This window comes from Cyprinodon tularosa, unplaced genomic scaffold (assembly GCF_016077235.1).
Source record: "Cyprinodon tularosa strain WSP-4 unplaced genomic scaffold, ASM1607723v1 ctg436, whole genome shotgun sequence".
NCBI lineage: Eukaryota > Metazoa > Chordata > Actinopteri > Cyprinodontiformes > Cyprinodontidae > Cyprinodon > Cyprinodon tularosa.
Window position 1 is genome coordinate 209512 of NW_024039159.1, and position 19155 is coordinate 228666.

Consider the following 19155-nt stretch of genomic DNA (forward strand, 5'->3'; position numbering starts at 1 on the left):
CATCTCAAGGCACTTTACAGTTCAACCAGATCAAATTGATACAAAGTTTTCTATCTAAGGAAAATGAACATGAGTATAAGTATCCAAGACTACAGTACAAGTAAAACCGTTTTTACCACACAACTAAATGGTTACAATAATTTCACACATAACAGCCCGTTAAGCAAAGTATGTAATTCTCCACATAAACTAAACTTTAAAGCCTTATCTCATGTCGATTAGCAAGTATGCTAGGTTACACATAAGTAGCACAATACTAAACCAAAAGAAGAAGAAAAAAATAGTTGGGACAAAGCTTAAAATGCTTACCTGAAAAGCTTGCTTGATGGGTTTTCTCACTGAAGAAATGAAAAAATCTTTGAACACTGTGTTTATCAGTTCATGACAGGGGAAATCCTCTCCGGTGGTGTGGACCAAACGTCCAAAATCTACAATCCTTACTCGGCAAACTGTTAGTTGTTCCCTTCGGTTCTAGTCATTCTAAGCGCCAAAATAAAATTATAAAAGATGGCGTAACTAAAATTTAAAAAGAAAGAAGGATCAGAGCCAAAGTAGCCGTTAATTACAGTAACTTACAACAATTTGAAATACTGCGGTAGTGAACTGTAAACAATACGTCACGTGATTCATAATTCCCATGATGCAATGGCAATTACAGTTAATTACCAGAACAATGATTTTGCAGCTTTGTACTGTGTGATGATTTTGGAGATTCTTTCACGTGATTGTGTACACTGAAAGCACAGGTTGGGCTTCCCACCGATGCCTTGGTCGAGTTTCTACTCGACAGTAGAGGTGGGCGATACTGGGAATTTTCAATCGATACGATACCAAGTAAATACATGATCAGTATTGCCGATATCGATACGATATTGCTAATTTTTAACATTTAAGCTTGATGTATCATGGAGCTGTTGATCTTTCAGGGTTTCAGTGATATTATTTATTACTACAATTGAATAATAATAGTGTTAATGTAATATTTAGAGTTTTAATAATCCACCACTTTTATTATATCTGTCAATTCTTATGTGATTTTGTTTGTATTGTGTGCACTCGCCTGTTGCTTTACAGTAATTATATAAAGTGCCACATTGTGGGATAAATAAATGATTAGCTAATGTTAGCACACTTAGATAAAACGTTTTAAAGGGATAAATGTACCGGTTTCTTTCAAGATCTTAATTACACTTTCTGAGTGGGCTCCAGTAATATATGGCATATAATATCTACTTTGAAAGTCAAAGGTATAATGGAGAATGCTCTTTTTCCGAGTGAATCATCAAAATAAACGGTAATAATACAGATGGTGCATCTGACATAGTAGAAAAAATGCAAATCTTCTTTTGAAAAATAAGCTTGTATGATCAAACAACTTGTATTAGCAAAACAACTTTTTAACTTTTTAAGGAGAAATGGGCTCGTGCATGGTCTCGCACACTTTTAATAAGCATTCCCGGATACATGGTTATGCCTGTTGTGAGGGATTTGCACAAACCAGCCAGAAAGCCACTGAAATTTTATTTATTCCAAAGAAAGTGTTGAAAAAATGATAAACTGGGCCCAAAAACAGAGGTCAACAAAAGAGACTTCAATTCAGGTACTTATTTAAAGAACTCTAGCACAAACTGACCTCACAAACAAGACATTTGGGAAACTTATATACAGGTGCTGGTCATAAAATTAGAATATCATGAAAAAGTAGATTGATTTCAGTAATTCCATTTAAAAAGTGAAACTTGTATATTATATTCATACATTACATACAAACTCATATATTTCAGATGTTTATTTTGTTTAATTTTGATGATTACAAATGACAACAAATGAAAATCTCAAATTCATCATATCAGAAAATTAGAATATTACTGAAGACCAATAAAAACAAAGGATTTATAGAAATGTTGGCCAACTGAAAAGTATGAACATGAAAAGTATGAGCATGTACAGCACTCAGTATTTAGTTGGGCCTCCTTTGGCCTGTATTACTGCAGCAATGCGGCGTGGCATGGAGTCGATCAGTCTGTGGCACTGCTCAGGTGTTATGATAGCCCAGGTTGCTCTAATAGTGGCTTTTAGCTCTTCTGAATTGTTGGGTCTGGTGTATTGCATCTTCTTCTTCACAATACCCCATAGATTTTCTATGGGGTTAAGGTCAGGAGAGTTTGCTGGCCAATTAAGAACAGGGATACCATGGTCCTTCAACCAGGTACTGGTAGCTTTGGCACTGTGTGCAGGTGCCAAGTCCTGTTGGAAAATGAAATCTGCATCTCCAAAAAGTTGGTCAGCTGCAGGAAGCATGAAGTGCTCTAAAACTTCCTGGTATGTGGCTGCGTTGACCCTGGACCTCAGAAAACACAATGGACCAACACCAGCAGATGACATGGCACCCCAAACCATCACTGACTGTGGAAACTTTACACTGGACTTCAAGCAACGTGGATGAAGTGCCTCTCTTCTTTTCCTCCAGACTCTGGGACCTTGATTTCCAAAGGAAATGCAAAATTTACTTTCATCAGAGAACATGACTTTGGACCACTCACCAGCAGTCCAGTCCTGTTTCTCTTTAGCCCAGGCAAGACGCTTCTGACGCTGTCTGTGGTTCAAGAGTGGCTTGACACAAGGAATGCGACAGCAGAAACCCATGTCTTTCATACGTCTGTGTGTGGTGGTTCTTGAAGCACTCACTCCAGCTGCAGTCCACTCTTTGTGAATCTCCCCCACATTTTTGAATGGGTTTTGTTTCACAATCCTCTCCAGGGTGCGGTTATCTCTCTTGCTTGTACACTTTTTTCGACCACATCTTTTCCTTCCCTTCGCCTCTCTATTAATGTGCTTGGACACTGAGCTCTGTGAACAGCCAGCCTGTTTAGCGATGACCTTTTGTGTCTTGCCCTCCTTGTGCAAGGTGTCGATGGTCGTCTTTTGGACAACTGTCAAGTCAGCAGTCTTCCCCATGATTGTGTAGCCTATAGAACTAGACTGAAAGACCATTTAAAGGCTTTTGCAGGTGGTTTGAGTTAATTAGCTGATTAGAGTGTGGCACCAGGGGCCATCAATTTTGAACCTTTTCACAATATTCTAATTTTCTGATATGATGAATTTGAGATTTTCATTTGTTGTCATTTGTAATCATCAAAATTAAACAAAATAAACATCTGAAATATATGGGTTTGTATGTAATGTATGAATATAATATACACGTTTCACTTTTTAAATGGAATTACTGAAATCAATCTACTTTTTCATGATATTCTAATTTTATGACCAGCACCTGTAGTAGCCGATCAGCAGAGATGGGAAGTAACGAAGTACAAATACTTTGTTACTGTACTTAAGTAGATTTTTCTGATATTTTTACTTTACTTTACTACTTATTTTTATGGCGACTTTTTACTTCTACTCCTTACATTTTTACACAAATATCTGTACTTTCTACTCCTTATATTTTAAAAAATTGGCTCGTTACTTTAGTTTTGAATAATTTCAATGGAGTTCAATGGAGTTTTCAATGGATTCAATCTAATTGGATGGGAATCTACGTTGCATTTGACGCACCACTACAAGATGAATCGACAGATTCGGCGGTATTCATTGGCGGCAAATCATTGCAGCTTGGTGGCGGTGGCGTTAGCATAGTAGCATGGACGACGAGATGATTGAAAATGAACACAACGGAGATCTAGTCCTATTGGCAGACATCCATTTAAAATGTAGGCAACGGCATGAAAAAAGTGGTTTCTACTTCTACAAGCCTGTACTTTGTTACTTTTACTTGAGCAAAGAAGTTTAATCAGTACTTCCACTTTTACCAGAGTATTTTTTTAACACAAGTATCTGTACTTTTACTGAAGTACGGAAAGTGAGTACTTTTGCCATCTCTGCCGATCAGACCACTGTTGACACACAAGGGGGACAAACTAACAAAACAATTTAAACTTAATTAAACAGATAAATACTGGCCAGACACTAAGTACTTTTTAAAATTTAACTAATTAACGCAATTACCCAAACTAAAAATATTTAAACAAATGATAAACAAATTCCCCTTCCGATTACAAATGGTGTGACCCGCTGATTAGCCTGCAAGAACCAATTGAGGTAAGCTGGAGCTCATTGCAGCCCTCAACCAGTAGATCCAAAGGAAACTCAAAGAAAAAGAAATTAATCAATTGCATCTTAACAAAAAAAAAAACAAAAACAAAAAAAACAACCAGACAAATAAATTTAACTAAATGTGTGCACTGCAAAAAGTTAACTTAAAGTCAGGCTAATGAAAATATATGTAATGTGCAACTTATTTTGATAACTAAAAATATAAAAGTTACCACACAGCTTCAGAGTGTTATAGCAGGCTGTCACATTCCCTCCCCCTTAAAAAGTCTCACCGGAAAAACAGGAGAGGTAATCTCCGGTCACATTCAGCTTGCCAGGAATATGCAGAATGACTGCATGGCAAGATACCATCGAGTAATGCGATACTTTGTGTCCTTCATTCGCTGCAGCCACTGGAGAGCTTTGTGGTCTGTTTAGAGAGTGAATTTCCTTCCAAGCAGGTAATACTTCAGAGAGTCCAGGGCCCACTTTATTGCTAAAACTTCCTTTTCCACAGTAGAATAATCAACTTCTCTTGGGAACAGTTTAAAGCTTATGAAGACGACAGGCTGTTAATCCTCACCTCCTTGTTGGAGGACCGCTCCAATACCCCTTTCTGAGGCATTCTGGTGGATTGTTCCATCCTTCTTTGGCACCAAGACGACAGGATTACACCACTCTCTTTTGGAGGTTTAAGCAATCCCAAGGGACAGCATCAGTACCATCTCTATTTGTTGGGAGCTGGAGAAATACACCTTTTCTCCAGCAGAGTCCTCCCTGCTGAGCTGCTCGGCACACCTGCAGCTGATGATCTCATCTGGAGGACCTGGACTACTTAAGCTGCCTTCAGACCTTGCCTCGACGCCGCAGTGTCTTAATCAGTTGGTTAGCACTTAAGCCATAGATCCCTAGTGAACCAAGTCTCCTTTGAGTCCAACCTGGATTCTAACCCTTTTGTCTCTGCTTCCAGGTTTCCTGTTCTTTCTCCTGTGAAGCTCTGGAAGAGCTTAACCTGCCGAGCCAGCCCTCCGAGCCAAACCTGAAGACTCACTCTCTGGATTTCCTAGCAGCTCTGGATACCGAGCTGGAAACACAAGCCAAGGTCAAAACAGCCTTTAGAAGTAAGACGCTGAAACAGCTTAAGGACTCTGCCAAACCAAGCTTTCTCCGGACCCAACAGTTCTGCTCCCAAAGACTCCTCTACGTTCATCAAGGTACAAACCTGAACACAATCAGTCAAGTCTCAACCAAGCCTTCGCTAACCAAACTGTCTTTCTCACAGATGCCAGTGAACCGGTCCCAGCCCAGAACCATTGCATCAGTCTTTATTATATGTGTGAATTTGCCAATAAACTCTGTTAAACTTTCCATCCGTGTCGTCAGTGTTCTGCATATTGGGCCTCCCTGATACCCATCATGACAGAACACTGCGGCCAAACACAAGGCCCAGCAGATGATCTCCTCCGCCGATTGCAAGAACAAGATGTCCAAATACAAGGACAAACTCAGACCCTCCGTGAGTTGTACCGTCTGGTTGATATGCATAATCATATGCTTCAAAACTACGCTAATTACGTGGGTAATGCTAATCCCGCTCCAGTAACCCAACCATTTCCGGGTCCAGTTCCACCGCCGAGGTCACCGGCTGTGACGTCATCCGAGTTCCGCCCAAGTCTCCCAGAGAAGTTTTCTGGTAACGTAACTGATTGTAAGGGATTTTTATTTCAATGTCGTCTCATTTTTCAGAACTCTCCTGCCAGTTTTCCCACGGACCACAAGAAAATAACGTTTATCCTTTCCCAGTTAACAGGAAGAGCTCTGGCTTGGGCTCAAGCCAGATTTGCCTCAGATGAAAGCTTAAGCTGTCACTATTCAGATTTCGTTTCTGAATTTTCCCAGGTATTCAACCAAGACACTGACCAAACCCTTGATTCTCGAGCTCTGCTTCATTTAAAACAGGGAAATTCTTCTGTGGCCGAATTTTCTATAAATTTCCGGGTTAAAGCAGCTGCTTCCGGATGGAACCAGGGTGCATTAAAGAGTGCTTATTTCGAGGCATTAAACGAAAATATCAAGGATGAGTTGGCTACCCGCGATGAACCGGCTACACTCGAAGAACTAATCCAATTAACTATAAAACTGGACAACCGGATTCGGGCCAGAAACAGCCGCAAACATAAGAGTTTGGCGTTATTTTCCTCTGCCCCCGCCTCTAATAACGTGACTGTTGTTTCTGCCCCCATAGAACAGTTATCCAGACCAAGGCCAAAGAGCCAGCCTCTCCCTTTGCCTGTTCAGGCTACTCATCCTGGAGAAACTGAAATAGAGCCGATGCAGGTTGGACACACAAGGTTGTCTCCTGAGGAAAGGCAAAGGAGATTTTTGGGCAGACTTTGCATTTATTGTGGTGAGAGTGGACACTTCATTGCTTCCTGTCCAGAAAGATCAAAAGCCGGGGCCCGTCAGAGGTTTTGAGGAGTCTGACGGGCCATGAAGAAAATGAAAAACCTCCTCGTCTTTTGCTTCCTGCCACGTTGTTTTTCCTCGACCAGAGCCTCTCTCTTTCAGCCTTCATTGATTCTGGATGTGAACGTAATTTAATAGACTCTGATCTCGTCCAACAGCTCCAAATTGCTACGGTTCCTTTAACCCAGCCTCTCAGAGTCTCTGCGATTGATGGGAAAAAACTTCATCAAGTCACCCCCCAAACTCAACCCCTTGAACTTCTAATCTCAGGTAACCATCGAGAGTCCATAACCTTCTTTGTTTTTTCATCCGCATGTTCCCCACTGGTACTGGGTTATGAATGGCTGGAGAAGCATAATCCCCATATTAATTGGGCCGATCGTCATGTGGAGTCCTGGTCCACATTGTGTCACGAGACCTGCCTCCGTTCTGCAGCTCCCGCTGTGGGGTCCCCTAGACGTGGGGGGGAGATGGACGTCCCTGACCTTACTCCGGTACCCCCTGATTACCATGATTTGGCTCCTGTTTTCAGTAAGGTCAGTGCTTCGTCCCTTCCACCACACAGACCATACGACTGTGCCATCGAGTTATTACCCGGTGCTCCGTTACCCAGCAGTAGACTTTATAACATTTCCAAACCAGAACGTGAAACAATGGAAAAATACATTAACGAGTCGCTAGCTGCAGGAATTATTCGCCCTTCTTCATCCACGTTGGGCGCAGGATTTTTCTTTGTTGGAAAAAAGGATGGTTCTTTGAGACCCTGTATAGATTATAGAGGCCTGAACCAAATCACTATCAAAAACAAATATCCTCTTCTCGCCTCAGCCTTTGAGCCCGTACAAGGAGCTACCGTTTTCACAAAGCTCGATTTAAGAAAGGCCTATCATCTCCTTAGGATACGTGAAGGAGATGAATGGAAAACGGCATTTAAGACTCCTTTGGGCCAGTTCGAGTATTTGGTCATGCCTTTCGGCTTAACAAATGCCCCCGCATGTTTTCAGGCCCTAGTGAACGACGTCCTCAGAGACTTTCTCAATGTGTTTGCATTTGTATACATTGATGATATCCTGATCTACTCCAAGAATCTATCTGAACATAAGAGACATGTCCGCCTGGAATAAACTTTTTGTAAAGGCTGAAAAATGTGAGTTTCACCAATCTTCAGTTACCTTTTTGGGGTTTGAGCTCGAGGGCGGGCAGGTTAAGCCTTCTGAAGAGAAGATAAAAGCTGTTTTAGAATGGCCCGTTCCAGAAAGCCGTAAGCAGCTACAAAGATTTTTGGGCTTCGCTAATTTCTACCGGAGGTTCATCAGAAATTATAGCCAAACCGCCCTCCCATTAACTGCATTACCTTCTTCCAAGAGAGTTTTTCGATGGTCCCCCGAGGCACAAGCAGCTTTTGACAAACTCAAAACCTTGTTTTCCAGAGCTCCAGTCCTAATCCAACCAGATCCATCTAAGCAATTCATCCTAGAGGTTGATGCTTCTGACTCCGGTGTAGGGGCAGTTTTGTCTCAGAAACTCGACTCTGATCAACGAATCCATCCCTGTGCCTTCTTTTCCCGTAAACTCTCTCCCGCAGAACACAACTACGACGTTGGGGACCGAGAACTTTTGGCCATTAAGTTGGCTTTGGAAGAGTGGAGACACTGGCTCGAAGGAGCAGAGCATCCAGTCCTGGTGTGGACTGACCACAAGAATCTCGCCTACATCCAGTCCGCTAAACAAGCTACTCCTCGACAGTCAAGGTGGTCTCTCTTCTTTTCACGTTTTAATCTCATTATCTCCTACAGACCTGGATCTAAGAACACCAAGCCCGATTCTCTCTCTCGTCTCTACGCTGTGGATCAACCTGAGTCACCCCAACCTGTCCTCCCTGCCTCATGTACCGTTGGAATGGTCACTTGGGAGATAACAGATTTAATCAACGCTGCCCTGGCCACAGAACCTGACCCAGGTAATGGACCACCTAACCGTACCTATGTCCCCTCGTCTGTTAGGTCTCGTCTCATTCATTGGATGCACTCGGCAAAATTCTCTGCTCATCCGGGAGTGAGCCGAACAGTTTCACTGATCTCAAGACGGTTTTGGTGGCCCACTTTGCATCGAGATGTAAAGGAATATGTGTCTGCCTGCTTCACCTGTGCACGGAACAAAGCCTCTCATCAGCCACCCTCCGGTTTGCTGCAACCGCTCCCTGTGCCCTCACGTCCTTGGTCCCATATTGCCATCGATTTCGTCACGGGTCTCCCAGAGTCTCGAGGTATGTCAACTATTTTAACCATCGTAGATCGTTTCTCCAAATCTTGTCATCTGATCCCTCTCAGAAAGCTTCCTACGGCCTATCAAACCACCCAGTTGCTGATCAAGCACGTCTTTCGCCTCCATGGTATTCCCAGGACATCCTCTCAGATCGTGGTCCCCAATTTGTCTCACAGGTTTGGAAGGCTTTCTGTTCTGCTCTAAATTGTAAAGTGTCACTAACTTCTGGCTATCATCCCCAGTCAAATGGTCAAACTGAGAGGATGAACCAACACCTCGAATCCACCCTCCGCTGTCTCACCTCCAATAATCCCACCGATTGGAGTCAATATCTCACCTGGATAGAATACGCCCATAACTCACTCAAGTCTGCATCTACCGGTCAGTCTCCCTTCCAAGTTAGCCTCGGCTACCAACCACCTCTCTTCCCTGCTGACGAGAGAGAGATATCGGTGAAGACTGTCAATCACCACATCCGTCGTTGCCAGCGTGTTTGGAGAGAGACCATCCAAGCACTCAACCGTTCCTCTGAGTCCTCTAAGAGGTTCACTGACCCCAAGAGACGTCCAGCCCCCGAGTACAAGGTCGGCCAGGAGGTCTGGCTGTCCACCCGGGACATCCCCCTCAAGGGGATGTCCTGCAAATTATCCCCGAGATCCATCGGCCCATACAAGATCACTCGAGTCATCAACCCCTCTGCTGTCCGTCTTCAACTTCCCCCGACACTCAGGATTCACCCTACGTTCCACGTCTCCCAGGTTAAACCAGTCATCTCTAGTCCCATTTGCCCTCCATCCGACTCCCCTCCACCCGCCCTGGAAGTCGATGGACATCTGGCCTTCACCGTTCGCCGGATCGTGGACTCCCGTCGGCGAGGTCGCGGTTGGCAGTACCTCGTCGACTGGGAGGGCTACGGTCCGGAGGACCGACAATGGGTTCCTGGTTCATACATCCTCGACCCTTCTCTCATCGAGGAGTATGAGCGTTCCCTCCCGTCTACTTCTTCCGCACCGCCAAGGGGCGGTCGTTGAGGGGGGGGTACTGTTGGGAGCTGGAGAAATACACCTTTTCTCCAGCAGAGTCCGCCCTGGATCCTCCCTGCTGAGCTGCTCGGCACACCTGCAGCTGATGATCTCATCTGGACGACCTGGACTACTTAAGCTGCCTTCAGACCTTGCCTCGACGCCGCAGTGTCTTAATCAGTTGGTTAGCACTTAAGCCATAGATCCCTAGTGAACCAAGTCTCCTTTGAGTCCAACCTGGATTCTAACCCTTTTGTCTCTGCTTCCAGGTTTCCTGTTCTTTCTCCTGTGAAGCTCTGGAAGAGCTTAACCTGCCGAGCCAGCCCACCGAGCCAAACCTGAAGACTCACTCTCTGGATTTCCTAGCAGCTCTGGATACCGAACTGGAAACACAAGCCAAGGTCAAAACAGCCTTTAGAAGACGCTGAAACAGCTTAAGGACTCTGCCAACCCAAGCGTTCTCCGGACCCAACAGTTCCGCTCCCAAAGCCTCCTCTACGTTCATCAAGGTACAAACCTGAACACAATCAGTCAAGTCTCAACCAAGCCTTCGCTAACCAAACTGTCTTTCTCACAGACGCCAGTGAACCGGTCCCAGCCCAGAACCATTGCATCAGTCTTTATTATATGTGTGAATTTGCCAATAAACTCTGTTAAACTTTCCATCCGTGTCGTCAGTGTTCTGCATATTGGGCCTCCCTGATACCCATCATGACACTATTCTTAGTGAGCTGAGAAAACGCTCTGGAATTCTGTAACTCAAATGTTTAACTTAAGCATCATCTTTCAACAGAATTTCGTGTTCAAGAATATCTGTATGCCCTGGGTACTCTTTAAATGTCTGAGGATTGCATAATGCTCTGAGCTGACGTTGTTGTTCAATGGATAGATTTTTAAGGTAAAGTTCCGTTGCTGCTCATAAGGGCAGATACTGGTCATCAACCACTTCCTCCTCTTCCAGAGCTTTAATCAACATAACCTCTGCCCCCATTTTAGGCCTGTCCATCCACTCCTTCAGAAGATTAACATGGAGCACTTTGGTAAAATGTGGCCGTCCTAACTTGACAACTTGATAGGTGGTAGGTCCAAGCTGCTTTGCAATTTCAAATGGTAATGGTCTGGTTGAACCTTGCTGTAAGCCCATCAGTCTGTTGATGATACGGGGTAGTTTGTACACCCTTAATTCCCAGCAGCTGGTATACCTGCTTCAAAAGTTAGTGCCTTGATCCGTCACAATCTAGCCGGGAAACCCAACCCTTGAAAAGGGTTGCGCCAAAGAGTGAGCAACAGCTCTTGCTTTAATTGTCTTTAAGGGAAACACCTCAGGGTACTTGGTTGAATAATCTGTTATCACCAGCATATATCGATTTCCAGCTTTACTTCTTTCAAGCGGACCCACAATATCCATCCCCAAGTGTTCAAAAGGAGTGTCAATCAGGGGAAGAGGCTGCAGTGGTGCTCTTGAGGGGAACCTTTGTCAGGTTAATTGGCACTGAGGGCAGGTCCTGCAAAACTTGGCAACATAAGTCTGCAAGCCGGGCTAGTAGAAATTACGTTTGATGCAAGCCATGGTCTTGTGTTTCCCTAGGTGGCTAGCCCATGTAATCGAGTGACCCAGGTTAAAGACCATGGCTGCGTCTCAATTCGCAGGCTGCGTACTTCCGAGGACGCAGCCTACCTAGCCTCCGGAGGACCCAGACTCGGTAGGCTGCTCCGGAGGATCCTCAGCCGTTGGTAAATGGGACGGTCTAGCCTATGGAGCACTTCCTGGTTGCGACACGACGTCATCACGTTTACCCCAAACACAGCGCAAAACAAAATCCGACAGCTCGAGAAATACGGAAAGAACCAACAAAAAAATAGATATGGACATTTTTATTTTTTTTATTTACTTGTTATTGGAGGAGGAGAGTCGCTTTGACGGCTTCGGCGGCAGCAAAACCTGCGACGGATTTTTCTCAGGCTGGCAGAGCGCAGTGGAGAGGTAAGATCTACCTGCTATTATTCTAACCCACAGGGCCTGCTAATGATCAGAATATACCAGCTATTAAACAAACGCTTGTCAACAGATTGATAAATATGTTTAAATATCAAGTTTTATATTTATTTGTACGTTTGTGATTTATTTGTTTGTAACTTTAGTAATTTGAATTGAATAGTTAAATGTGTACAAACCCTGTAAATAACTGACTTAAATCACTACTTTCACTATCACTAATGTTGTGTTGAGAAGCCAAACTGTTGAGAAATAAATCATTTTTGTCTAAATTGTTATCCCCTTACTGCCTGATTTTATTTGCAATTATATATATATATATATATATATATATATATATATATATATATATATATATATATATATATATATATATATATATATATATATATATATAAACATAATACAGAAAAAAAAAAGTCAAAATATAAAAACATAAAAAATAAGTTAAATAGTGGATCTAGATGAAGTAAAATTTAATTTCTACTAAATCATGTAATAAAGATAAGGAAAAAAGATAGATGACTGAATAAAAATAAATATTTTTGTCTTTTTTTTTCTACAGGTCATAACAGCCCCAGAGGATGAAGAGCAGGACGACATGCCAGAGGATGAGGAGGGGGAGAACGTGTAGGAGGCAGTCAGTGGTGCTCACTGGAGGGACCAGCTGTCTGCCGAGGTGTCTGCCCTGGAGGAGGGTCTACCCGACCACCATTACATTTAGATGGCAAGTAGAATCACATTTTAGCTGTTCTTATTTCAGGGTTATAAAAACAGTTTTAGTAAAGTCATTATTTTCTGCGTCTTCTTGAACATTTTTAGTAACATGGCAGCCGTCGATTGGATCAGCTGTGGAGAGAGGCAACCCCCACCCACCAGATGATGTCCCACTCGCAGTCAGAAGACTCCAAGCTCATCTGTGTGGCATCCCATCCAGTCCAGCAGCACCACCAGGGACTCCTGCTCAGTGACAATTGTATATATATATGTTCTCTAGTAATATTTACTGTATATCTTTTGTAAATAGTTGTAGTAGTTAATTTTAAAATCTAATGTCAATAGTTAAAAATGTTTAATAGTTTATTGTAAATACTTGCTTCTCTAAAAATAAACTGATGTCACTGAGAAGTTGTTCTAAGTTTACTTAAATTACAAAGAAGTGATGAAACAGATCATGTAAAAAGGTTAAAAGACTTTAAGAACACACCGACAGCAATAACTTTTATAAACAATTTAATAATTTAATTTAACCATAACAGCAACACAGAACTTCAACTTCTTAAAAAAAAAACACCAAAAAAATTATATCTGTCCACCATCCTCTCCAATAAATGAAATAATCTGTCCATCCTTTCCCACCTCCCTCTGCCATCTCATCTCCTCCCTGATTAAATCCACCAACTCGTCACTCCTTCTTCTCTTCCTCCTTTCCCTCCTCTCTCATACTCATTCTCTTCCTCATCTTCACCCTGATGCTGCTCAGCCTCTGCAGCATCTAGCCCTGGTGTGTCCTCAGGGATGGAGGCAATTAGGATAGGTGGGGCAACAGAGGGCCTCTGTCCTAATACCTCATCCATGAGGACAAACCAGGGCCAGGTGGCAGCAGTAGGATTCCCACTGACCCCCTGCCCTGTCCAAGGATCTTTGCATTCCTATAGTAGAGGAAAACAATGTGTGTCAACAGATGCTATTTTCTGTAGTGTTTCATTTAAAGCTAGAAAAAAGGAATGTTTCATGATTTGGATGGATTGATGAAATTCTACAGAAAAAGACTGGAATGGTAACCTGGAGATTACTTTTTCAAGCTGACATGAATATAATAAATGAAAGATGTAATTTCCCTACACACATACATATATATATATATATATATATATATATATATATATATGTGTGTGTGTGTGTGTGTGTTTCAATACATTATTCAAACCTGAACATACTTTGTATTTTTTTTTTAAGTTGTCCCACACAAGGATCACTTCTATCACAAATATGAGATTTACAAAAAGTGTCATCTGAGCATCATTTGATGTGATCAAAAGATTATATTTGTACGTTGGTGTTTGAACAGGACTTCTTTTAACTTGTGTGACTTTTACATAGAAATGCAACATGTAGATGGAATTCTGCCTCTTCGCTCCATCCGACTGCAGCAGTATTTTTGGCCCCGATGATAAGGTGGTCATTTTATCCACTCCTCTGTCTGCTCCCTAAAACAAAATGACATGTAAAGCATATTTCTGTTAAGTCAACAGGCAAAATGACTGTTCTGTATAATTATGCCTGTATTGTTCTTCAAGCGAATTATACTTTAAACCTTATTATACTGTACTGTAAATAAACTATACGTTATTGAGTATTAAAACAAAACGTTTACAGTATTAACAGCCCAGTACAGCTGGACTAATGTTATTTCTTCAGCTGCATTAAGCTTTAACAGCTCTAATACTTTGTAATAAACTGTATGAGAAGAAATAGATCTGATTTGTGAGGGCTACGGCTATCAGTACAGTAAGATGTAAGTTAAAATAAAAAATAGTGACATTTGTATGAAGGCTTTTAATTGTTGATGAACATCACGTATCAACAGGTTAGCTCTAAGCTTTAGCTTTAGCTGCTCCTACACATTCCAGTGGCTCCGTTACCGTCATGTATTTTAATAGATGTTCATTAAAAAAAAACAAAAACAAACTACTTACATTTAAAGGTGTTCTCCGCACTACTGCCGGCGCTGCTGCTGCTTTCGGTTGTCCGTAATTTGAAGAAAATCCGACTTTCTTCTTCTTCTTTTTCTTCAACTAAAAAAAAAAAAAAAAAAAAAGCGCGCAAAGCACCTCGGGAAATCTAGCGGGAGGCGAGGCCACTAAGGACGGTAGCGATGCATCCTCAGAATTCGGGGAAAAGGAGGACGCATTTTGAGGCTGCATTTTAAGCGTCCTCAGAATTTTTGCCAAATGGGACGGCCTCCGCGCAGCGTTGTGACGTCACCGGCCTCAAAATGCGTACTACCAAGTGGGCAGCCTGCGAATTGAGACGCACCCCATCTCTCTTGCCTCCTTGGGTACTACCAGCCACCGGAATGCCCTGTGTTGGTAGCAGTCTCTTTATTGTTACCTTCCTCAGGTTCTTTAACTCTCAAGAATGCAGCAGCCAGATTGGGGTCATCACATTGGATTTGAGCCATGTTGGAAGGAGTCCTAGACACCTGAAGCAGATCCTGCACCCCGTCTTTAGGTGTAGTGGAAGTGTGCAGAAACCTCTCCTGTCTTTTTTGTCATTTTGATTTTCGAGTTCCAGTCTGCACATCCAAATCTGCATCATAAAAAGGAAGCACACTGAGAATTGGGGGAAGCTCCTCCAGCTGCTTTGCTTGAGAATGGGTTACCACATTACAATTCTGTGGTTTGGGGAGCAAATCGCAGAAAACCGGTTGATCTCTACCCAACACCACTGGAAAAGGAAGTTTTTTTGCAACCCCAACATTCAACAGATATAATTGTCCTTGCACTTCAATATAAAGGTTGGCTGTGGGATATTGCCTTTCCTCACCTTGTATGTACACAGCGGATTAGTACGGTATCTGATGTTCAAATTACATTAGCTGGAACCAGTTCTCTTTCAACCAGTGTCTGATCACTGCCAGTGTCAATTAAGGCTTTTACACTTTTTCCATTACCTTTAATGTCACTCAGTTTTACTACATGTAACTGTCCATCTCTGATGCCACTGCCATCATTAAATGGGACAACACACAGTTGAGTGAGTTTAGGAGGGTTCTTTGGACACATGTTTTATATGACCTTCCTGACCACATAAATAACAGACAGGTACTTTATTGCATTACTTCGGTGCTGCACCTGCTGACTGGTTTTCCCTCAGGGGAGCTTTACTCACAACCGCTGTGTCCTTTTGATAGTACTGTCCAGGTGCAACTCTGCACAAATCTTTAGAAGCCTTCGAAGAGGAATAACTCCAGGGTTGTCCTTTTCTTCTTGCAGCCACAAATACCTCAGCCAGTGAAGCAGCTTTGGCTGCAGTTGGAGGATCATGTTCCCGGACCTAAACCTGTACCTCAGGAGACAACATACGCAGATATTGGTCTAAGACAATAAGTTCAGCAATGGTCTTAACTGTTTTACCTTTAGGCTGGATCCATTTTTCATGCAACTCTTCCTAAAGAGTCCCTCCAGGCTCAACTTCTGTGGAGTGAAATCTCTGTCGATAGGTCTGGTTGAATATCATATTTCTTAAGTATTGCCTTTTTAAGAGACATATAGCCATTCACTTCATCAATGTCCATGTGCACATAAGCACTTCTAGCCTTTCCGGTGAGCAGAAGAACACGACGGAAAAACCCAGTCAGTCTCTGGCCAGTTACATGAAGCTCCAATCCTTTCAAAAGTTGTTAGAAAATGTTCAATGTCATCACTTTCTACTAACTTTTGTAGTTTAGACTCTGAAAAGGAATTAAACCGACCTAAGTTGGAGACAGCTTTACAGTTCTCTTAGGGCACTATTCTGTCCTCTGGTTCCTTTTTCTCCATTTCAGAATTCTCCAGCTAAACAGGTTCAGGAGAAGTACAAGCTTGGACTTCTAACTGCAAAAGACTGAATTGATGTTGAAGAGCCTTCTTGATGGGCCGCCTCCTCCCTAATTGTTTCATTTCTCACCTCCTGTTGATCATGTGGGCACGAAGAATACCGACCAGATCTGAAATGGTGGGCTCTCTTTCCTCTTTACCCTCAATGCCTGCGAGTTCCCCAGATGCCACTGCTCCAGAAAAAGTCTCCTGCTCCTCAGTGTCTGTTGTATCTTGGGGCAGAGCTGATATGTCCAAATGGTCACACTGGAAAAAAGAAGTTCACATCCACAATTCAAGTATGAACTGCTTGCTGGTGATGTTATTTTGGTTGTCAACATCCACCTTTCTGGAAAAGAGTTCCAGAAAATAACTCTGTTTTTTTTTTTTCAAATTTATGAGCTTTGGGATGATATCCCAAAACATTTTTAAAAATTCAAACCAATTTTTGTCTGCCAAACATTGAAGATTTTTTGGAAGAGGTAGAGTGGCAATGGGCTGCACAATGGAAACGTAGGTAGACTTGCTTCTTGCAGTAAGAAAATTCCCTGGACAGGGTGTTTTTTTATGGAGTATGCATGTTCTCCCTGTTCATTTGTGGGTTCTCTCTGGGTACTTGAGCTTCTTCCCACAGTCCAAAAAACATGACTGTTAGGCTAATTGGCTTCTCTAAATTGTCCTTAGGTGTGACTGAGTGCACAAATGGTTGTTTGTCCAGTTTGTGTCTGTGTTGCCCTGCGATGGATCAACAATCCGGTCCAGGGTGGACCCCGCCTCTTGCCAGTTGACAGCTTAAGATAGGCACCAGCACCCCTCACGACCCCAGCCAGGATAATCGTGACAGAAATGGATGGAGAGTGGCAATGTTGTCTGCCAGCTGAGTTCTAAGGACTCTGTTGTGTACCTTGGTTAGTATATTACATATTATACTCTAACTTATCTTATAATAATAATTACCTGTTTTTATGCTTTCATATGTTGTAAAAACATTTAATCCATTAATATTTTTAAGATTAAGGTGATGTTAGGATAGACAGTCCTGGGTTATGTGCGCAATTCTGTGCATACACAACAATGACAAGAATGACAGAAAAAAAAATGTCTATTGTCAGCAGGGACAAATGAAAGGTCGGTGGGAACTCTGTGGCTATGGAAAGGCGACATTCATGGAGACTATGGATACACTGCGTCCAAAGCTGGGGAATGTGACAGAATTTTGCACTGATTCAAACATACAAATATCAGCACATTTTAGCAGGTGGATTTTTGTAATGTTAGTCATAAAAACAAGTTTGATGATAAATGAATAATAATACTGTTCTGATGTTTTACAGACAGTGGCTAGTACAAACACTGTGTGAAACACAGCCTTGATATCTAGCATAGTAAAAAGAAACTAAGTAAAAAGATTGTGGCTGTAAGTACACAGTATACTGTTATACTGTAAATGGGTTTTTGTTCTATGGTAAGAATGTAACTACTCAGAACACATGGACCAAGAATTCGTCCAAGACAAACAGTAGTATAACTCCAAAAGCTTTTATTTAAAACATGGACAGTCTGAGTATCAGTAGCTAGGGTGTCACAGGAAACTCTGGTTTAACAGTTCAGCCTGTGTCCTGAGAAGGACGTAGGATCCAGTCGATGGGCTGCACACAAGATGTGGTGGGGGGGCCGCCCAGTGTTCCAGATGCTGCAGCCTCGGAGAGTGAGAAAAAGCAAGAGTCCGAATCCAGATAAAGCAAACAAATAAAGACAGAAAGGCTCAGAGGTCCAGGACTCTTAAGGCAGGTCAGGCAAACAGATCAGAACAGGAAGGCTCAGCGGTCCATGAGTCTGAAGACAGTTCAGGAAGCTGTTTAAAAGGGAAAAGGTGGGCACAGTTGTTGCAAGGCAGAAGAGGTCAGAATCAGGAATTCAGAAACATTAAGGTATGCTTAAAAACCCACTTACCACTGGCACGAGAGAATGAGAACAAGCTGCCCCTGATAACTGGATGCAACTGCCTTACATAGAAGCATGAAAAGGACTGTGCCCTGCTTCTGTGTTGGAACAGAGACATTTGCAACCATATTTGGTACAGCTGTAAGGAAGCAGAAACTCTTGAAGCTTTCAACCTTAGTTTGTATTTACTGTATATATATTTCTAAGCAATCAGAGCAAACTACTATGTGTGTTTTGTAGTATATGAGATTTACTGTACATAACAATCTGATTACAGGATCTTTGGACCGGAGTTCTGCATCATGTGACTGCCGTACATGAGCGGTACTTTGGGGCCTTTCGACATAGGCCTTTGGAGGAAGAAAGGAATACAAAAAAGGATTCCAAAGGGCTCTGCAGCACACAAAAGACTTCAAAAGATCAATTATGATGCACGTTGGTTGAAAAACATACCCAAGTATTTGTCTTTCAGATACACCCTAGAAGTGTACCTGAACATTTATTGTATTCTTTATTTATTGTATTTTAGATCAACCTCAGACCTGGAGTCCTTCAATAACCAAATTCTTATGTATGCCTCAAAGCACTTCAGCTTCAAACCAACAGTGTACTATGCTCAGACCCTGTTGGCAGGGCTAGATTATAATTACCACCTAAACCATGGAACAAGTACATCCCAGATCTACAGAGCATTATTCGTCAATCAAGATTATTGGCTCCTTGGACAATGGCAGGGAAGCAGCCTCTTGCACTCGATGACCCACAAAGGCTAGGGCTGTTGTCTGAT

The 19155-nt window shown here is 42.4% G+C and overlaps 1 long non-coding RNA gene across 1 annotated transcript; it reads right to left on the reverse strand.

Annotated features, from left to right (window-relative positions):
• Positions 1–13784: 13784 nt before the first annotated feature.
• Positions 13785–14603, reverse strand: LOC119792958. The gene is made up of 2 exons (XR_005282046.1): positions 14544–14603; positions 13785–14054 (listed from the first exon to the last, which is right to left on the reverse strand). It is a non-coding gene; the product is annotated as an uncharacterized LOC119792958 (long non-coding RNA).
• Between the last annotated feature and the right edge of the window lie 4552 nt (positions 14604–19155).